Source organism: Microcebus murinus, chromosome 2 (assembly GCF_040939455.1).
Source record: "Microcebus murinus isolate Inina chromosome 2, M.murinus_Inina_mat1.0, whole genome shotgun sequence".
Lineage (NCBI taxonomy): Eukaryota > Metazoa > Chordata > Mammalia > Primates > Cheirogaleidae > Microcebus > Microcebus murinus.
The window spans coordinates 84,926,822-84,933,867 of record NC_134105.1 but is presented as its reverse complement, the minus strand read 5'-3'; the positions used below and the strand labels follow the sequence as shown (position 1 = coordinate 84,933,867).

Below are 7,046 nucleotides of genomic sequence, written 5' to 3'. Positions count from 1 at the left end.
ATTAGATGAAGATAAGCAGAAAGGCAAAATAAAATCAAAAATTAAAAATTGGATAATAACTTTTATATCATAACTTTTTATAAAATGTTTTCAGTTGGATGCATACTTAATAAAATGAATTCTTATATTTTAAAGTTCTGTTAATGGTTATAAGTTAATTTTTTTTAAAGTTTTTGTTATTGTAAATAATGTAACAATAGATATCCATGCATGTACTTTATCACTCACCCTTAACCATTTATTTAAGAATTTTGTGTTTATGTTTCTAAGTGAGATTGGTCAGTATTTTGCTTTACTAGGACAGCTCGATAAAGTTTTGTTATAATATATTGATGAAATTATATATATATATAAATATTTTATACATATTTTTTTCTGGGTTGGGAGATTATATATATATTCTATATATATTTAAATATATAGATTATATATTTAAATATATAAATATATATTTATATATATAAATTATATATGTAATTTATATATTTATATATTATATATAATATATATTTAAATATATATTTAATATTTAAATATATATAGATTTAAAATATATATTTTTTATATATATAAAATCTCCCAACCCAGAAAATCTCTATTCAAAGGTAGAAAAGAAAGACAAGGTTTATTATTGAATGAGCATGAAACCTGCATGTGATATGTATGAAAAAGCCATATGTTAAAGTTTTGCAAATACAGAAAGAAATCTCACCGGTATATATACACAAGCAGATACAATTCAATACATACATGTTCTCAAGATAAACAAGGACTACTTCTCAAGTAAGAGAATTTGATAACACTATTTACCACACATAGTTCATCTTAAATTCGCTTGGTAATTGGAGTGATCATTAGCTTCTAGTAATTTGGCATTACCTAAAAGAAAAATAAACTTCTTATTTCTTTATGATAAGAGGTAATTTTGTAACTTGGAGGAAGGCTCCTGTCCAAGTTAGGTTCCTACTTTCCCAAACAAACTAAAACATAGGAGATAGAGCACTGGCTTCCTTGATATTTACATTTCAAAGAAATGGTTCCCAAGTCCTTGAGAAAGACATTTTTAGGTCACAAAGCTGGCAAGAGTCTTATTTAGCTTTTAAAAAGACATACAACTTTTTCCCAATGGGTTTGCCACCGGAACACAGGTGCCATGAAAACCACCCATAAAAGCCAAAATGGGGAAGGAAAAGACCCACATCAACATCGTCATCATCGGACACGTAGATTCAGCCAAGTCCACCACTACTGGCCATCTGATCTGCAAATGTAGTGGGATTGACAAAAGAATCATCAAAAAATTTGAGAAGGGGGCTGCCAAAATGGGAAAGGGCTCCCTCTAGTATGCCTGGGTCTTGGATAAACTGAAAGCTGAACATGAGTGTGGTATCACCACTGATCTCTCCCTGTGGAAATTCAAGACCAGTAAATATTATGTGACTGTTATTGACGCCCCAGGACACAGAGTCTTTATCAAAAACATGATTGCAGGCACATCTCAGGCTGACTGTGCTGTCCTGATTGTTGCTGCCGGTGTTGGTGAATTTGAAGCTGGTATCTCAAAGAATGGGCAGACCTGTGAGCATACCCCTCTGGCTTACGCGTTAGGTGTGAAACAACTGATTGTTGGTGTTAACAAAATGGATTCCACTGAGCCGCCCTGCAGCCAGAAGAGATATGAGGAAATTGTTAAAGAAGTTAGCACTTACATTAAGAAAATTGGCTACAACCCTGACACAGTAGCATTTGTGCCAATTTCTGGCTAGAATGGTGACAACATGTTGGAGCCAAGTGCTAACATGCCTTGGTTCAAGGGATGGAACGTCACCCAAAAAGATGGCAATGCCAGTGGAACCACACTGCTTGAAGCTCTGGATTGCATCCTGCCACCAACTCGTCCAACTGACAAGCTCTTGTGTCTGCCTCTCCAGGATGTCTACAAAATTGGTGGTATTGGCACTGTCCCTGTAGGCCGAGTGGAGACTGGTATTCTTAAACCCGGCATGGTGGTCACCTTTGCTCCAGTCAATGTTACAACTAAAGTAAAGTCTGTTGAAATGCACCATGAAGCTTTGAGCGAAGCTCTTCCAGGGGACAACGTGGTTTTCAACGTCAAGAACGTGTCTGTCAAAGATGTTTGTCATGGCAACGTTGCTGGTGACAGCAAAAATGACCCACCAATGGAAGCAGCAGGCTTCACTGCTCAGATGATTATCCTGAACCATCCAGGCCAAATTAGCGCTGGCTATGCTCCTGTACTGGATTGTCACACTGCTCACATTGCCTGCAAGTTTGCTTGCTGAAGGAAAAGATTGACCGCCACTCTGGAAAGAAGCTGGAGGATGGTCCTAAATCCTTGAAGTCTGGTGATGCTGCCATCATCGATATGGTTCCTGGCAAGCCCATGTGTGTCGAGAGCTTCTCAGACTATCCTCCTCTGGGTCGTTTTGCTGTTCGTGATATGAGACAGACAGTTGCTGTGGGTGTCATCAAAGCAGTGGAGAAGAAGGCTGCTGGAGCTGGCAAGGTCACCAAATCTGCCCAGAAAGCTCAGAAAGCTAAATGAATATTATCCCTAATACCTGCCACCCCACTCTTAATCAGTGGTGGAAGAACGGTCTCAGAACTGTTTGTTTCAATTGGCCATTTAAGTTTAATAGTAAAAGACTGGTTGTTAATAACAATGCATTGTAAAACCTTCAGAAGGAAAGGAGAATGTTTTGTGGATCACTTTTGTTTCTTTTTGTGTGGCAGTTTTAAGTTATTAGTTTTTAAAATCAGTACGTTTTAATGGAAACAACTTGACCAAGAATCTGTCACAGAATTTTGAGACCCATTAAAACAAAGTTTAATGAGAAAAAAGAAAAAAAAGACATACAGACATTTCAAAGATACAGAGAAAGAACTTGCATTATAAGTTTTGTAAAGTTAATGTTCTTAGAAAAAAAAAGGGGAGGGTTCTTATGTTCAACAGGGAGGATTAAGCCTTTTTTTTTATTTGCATTTGCCCTTGCTATCTCATCCCTGTGTTAATATAATATAGTAATTATAGTGTTACTATAATATGGTAACATTATTTTTTAGTTATTTTTATGTTGTATCTACTTTTCTCTGAACCAATTGCAGTCATTTGAATATTTAGCAAATCCATAGTAAAATACAAAGCAAAACAATTGTCAGAATTATGATAAAATAATTATTGATTTTTTAAAAAAAATCAATGCTTTATTTGCTTTGAGGGATTACTTTTGAATATATCATACCAAAGGCAAGTGGGCAAATAAGATTCTTGATTAGCAATTTACAAAAATATTTCTTAGTCATACATTACTTTTATAAATTATTATGTTGTCCTTATTGTTTGAATTTTCAAATAATTAAGTATCATTTGGTAGTTCCTTAGGAGGTCCTATTTCATCCAAGCCTAAGAAATAGCTAAACTCTGGAAGCCGATAATATAAATTTTAAATTAGAAGTTTTCCTTGTAAGATATAACAATTTCTGAGCTTTATTCAATAATGTAAATATCAGCACCTTCATATGACAATTAGACCTTTTAATAATTTTCTATCTTCTCTAATAGTTTTTCTCAGATATGAAATGCAAAGACATTCATGACCATCATTTAGTATAAAAGTCTATTATGAGACATCATTGAAAAGTACTGATTAAATTGCCAGTATATACAGCTCTGTTTTAAGTCTTAAGGACAAACTCACCCTATGGGTCACTTTTGTTTGTTTGTTTTGGCATTGGCATAAATCAGTAGTGATACTAACAATCAAGTAAATCTCTCAGAATAGCATATATTTACCTTTATTTATCCATCTATACTGGAATTGGAGGAAAGTTACACCCCAAGTTATTCCAATGACATGAAATCTGTATTTTGCAGTCGCTATCTGTAATTGCCAGATTTCTATTTATTATATGCTTTTCTTTTCTTCCAGTTTTTTGGGTGTCAACATTAGGGCTTAAGTGCTGGATACATATTAATTAAATTAACTTTTTTATTTTCAAAAATTACTAATAAAAGTCATCCTATTTTTAGTCTGTCAATAATCACATTGTTGGATTCTATTTTTATTGGGAGTATGATTCAGAGCTGATAAGAATGAGAACCGTTATTGAGTGCATTAGTTTGCTATGGCTGTTGTAACAAAGTACCACAGACTACATGGCTAAAACAACAAAAAAGTTATCGTCTGACAATTCTAGATAATGGAAGTTAAAGAACAAGGTGTCAGCAGGGGTGGTTCTTTTTGACGGAAGTTAAAGAAGCGCTGGTAGATCCCTCTCACCTACTTTCTGGCAGTTTTCTGAAAATCTTTGGTGTTCCTTGGCTTGAGGAAACATTACCCTGACCTCTGACTTCATCCCCATATGAAATTCTCCTTGTGTATATATCCACATTTTCTCTTTTTATAAGGACAACATTCATGTTGGATTAGGGGCCTATCTTACTACAGCATGACCTTATCTTAACTAATTACATTGGTGATGACTCTCTTTGAAACCAAAGTCACATTCTAGGGTACTAGAAGTTAAGACTTCAACATATGGATATGCAATTTAACCCATAACACTGGTATTACAGAAAAGAAAATATAAGATAACAAATAACACCCTTGTTTTCTAGTAAAATGATTCTTAAAGAAGAAATGGAAATAACTGTATTGTGAATAAAACAGAAGGCAAGCTATAAGAAGAGTAATAAAATTGGTAGGATATCTTTTTTCAGTTGAGTTCAGTACCATAATTACTTTTGAACCTCTCACATCTCACAAAAATCAATTCATAATAGATAACAGACTTAAGGCATGAAACCTTAACAATATGAGAAGAAAATGTAGGGAAGACCCTTTCAGATATCGGCCTAGGAAAAGAATTTCTGAAGAAAATCCCCAAAGCAATCACTGTACCAACAAAAATAAGTAAATGGGACCTGATCAAATTCAAAAGCTTCTGTGCAGCCAAGGAAACTATCATTAGAGCAAATAGACAGCCTACAGATTAGGATAATATATTTGCTGTCTGATAAAGGGCTGACAACAGGAATCTATCTACAACTCAAAAAAATCAACAAAAAATCAAACAACCCCATCAATAAATGGGCAAAGGACATGAACAGCAACTTTTCAAAAGAAGACAGAATAATGGCCAGCAAATATATAAAAAAATACTCAACATCTGTATTCATTAGGGAAAGGCAAATTAAAACCACAATGAGAGATCAGTTAACCCTAGGGAGATGGGCCTTTATCAAAAAATCCCAAAGCAACACATGGTGGTGAGGATGTGGAGAGATAGGAATACTCTTACACTGCTGGTGGGATTGCAAAGTAGTGCAACCTTTGTGGAAAAGAATTTAGAGATACCTCAAAGAGTTAAAAATAGAAATACCATTTGATCCAGCAATGGCACTATTAAGCATCTACCCAAAGGAACAAAAGACACAATTAAGACATCTACACTCGAATGTTCCTGGCAGCACAATTCACCATTGAAAGGATGTGGAAACAACCCAAGTGTCTTTCAATCCATGAGTAGATTAATAAAATATGGTATATGTATACAGTGGAATACTACTCAATTACAAAAAACAATGGTGATCTGGCACCTCTTATTTATCCTGGAGAGAGCTTGAGCCCATCCTCCAAAGTGAGGTATCACAAGAATATAGCTTTCCTAGCTACATGGTGTATAGATGAGAAGGGACCCCTGGAGGTGGGATCTAGGCTAGGCCAGGAGGCACACAGATCTGTGTCATCAGAGATCAGGTAATTCATTACTGGCTAAAGGAGTTATCACCTAACCTCTCTTTGCAGGGAAATCCAATAATGAAGGGAAGTACATTCACCTCCCTCTTCCTCTGTGGCAGTTGGAGGCAGGAAGGAATAAAGACACATGGTAGAAATAGAGAGAGTTATGACAGCAGAGAAATTTTCTGCAGACTCCAACTATTGAGATTATCATGTGGAAATTTAAAATATAAGCTTCAGGATGATAACTAAGAATAATATTTCTAGATAACTAAAGTGTTACTTAAATATTCTTAAAATAATTAATATTAAAATATATTTTATATTAGTATAATGCCATACCTTTGAAAATGGAACTGAAACTTGAGAGGGGATTGGTCATCTTTATGCAAGAAAAAGAGATTAATTGGACCTTTATATTAGACTGATTCTTTTTCCCGTACAATGTTCAGAAAAAGTATGAACTTTGATATAGAAAACTTGTTATAGAAAATAAAGCCCCCAAACTAGTTTCTTCAACTTTGAAGGATAGCCAGCTTCCCTTGCATCTAAATAAACTTACATAGTATTCTGATTTGTGCTGGGAAATATTATTTTGAAATGTAGCTTAGGTTTTATTGTAAAGTTGAAGTATGGTGTTTTGGTGTAGAACATAAAGTGAAATTAAACAACAATTTTTCTATAATTATCTTGGTTTTAGAATGCTTTATAAAGATTAAAATATGATAATTAGAGATGAATGGGAAATTTATATGTTTATTACAAAACTTTTCCGAAAGAAAGACAAATGTGTAGAAACTATAAGCAAAATACAGTTTATTTTAATTAAGGTTGTTACAAATGATACTGTGGTTCATTGGGAATATGAAGCTAGGGAAAGTTGTCTATAATTTTCAAATTATAGTCCAAGATTATTTATTTCAACAACAAAAGAAATAAAAATAGAAAACACTACATAATACAATATTAGATTGGTTTTGACCCAAATTATAAGAATTCTCAAAAAGAAATCAAAGCACTTGACCATAACACCAAGTCCCAAAACCTTAAAAACATGGAGCCTTCCCTCAACTTTATAATGTATGTTACCTCTAAGTTATTTTGACTCTGAATAGATATTTCATTTTCAAAAGCGGACATCTTTTATCAGAGGAGGAATGACCAAATGTTTACCAGTTTCAAAACTAGTAGTGAACACATTTCCTAAAATAATCTGTATATTTGGCCACTTACAGTGTGTTCTTGAGTTAAAAATCAAAAGAAAAATCACTATCACATTAAATA

The 7,046-nt window shown here is 34.0% G+C and overlaps 1 pseudogene; it reads left to right on the top strand.

Moving 5' to 3' along the window:
- The first annotated feature begins 1,149 nt into the window (after positions 1-1,149).
- LOC142868731 (elongation factor 1-alpha 1 pseudogene) lies at positions 1,150-2,684 on the top strand (annotated as a pseudogene).
- The last annotated feature ends 4,362 nt before the right edge of the window (positions 2,685-7,046 follow it).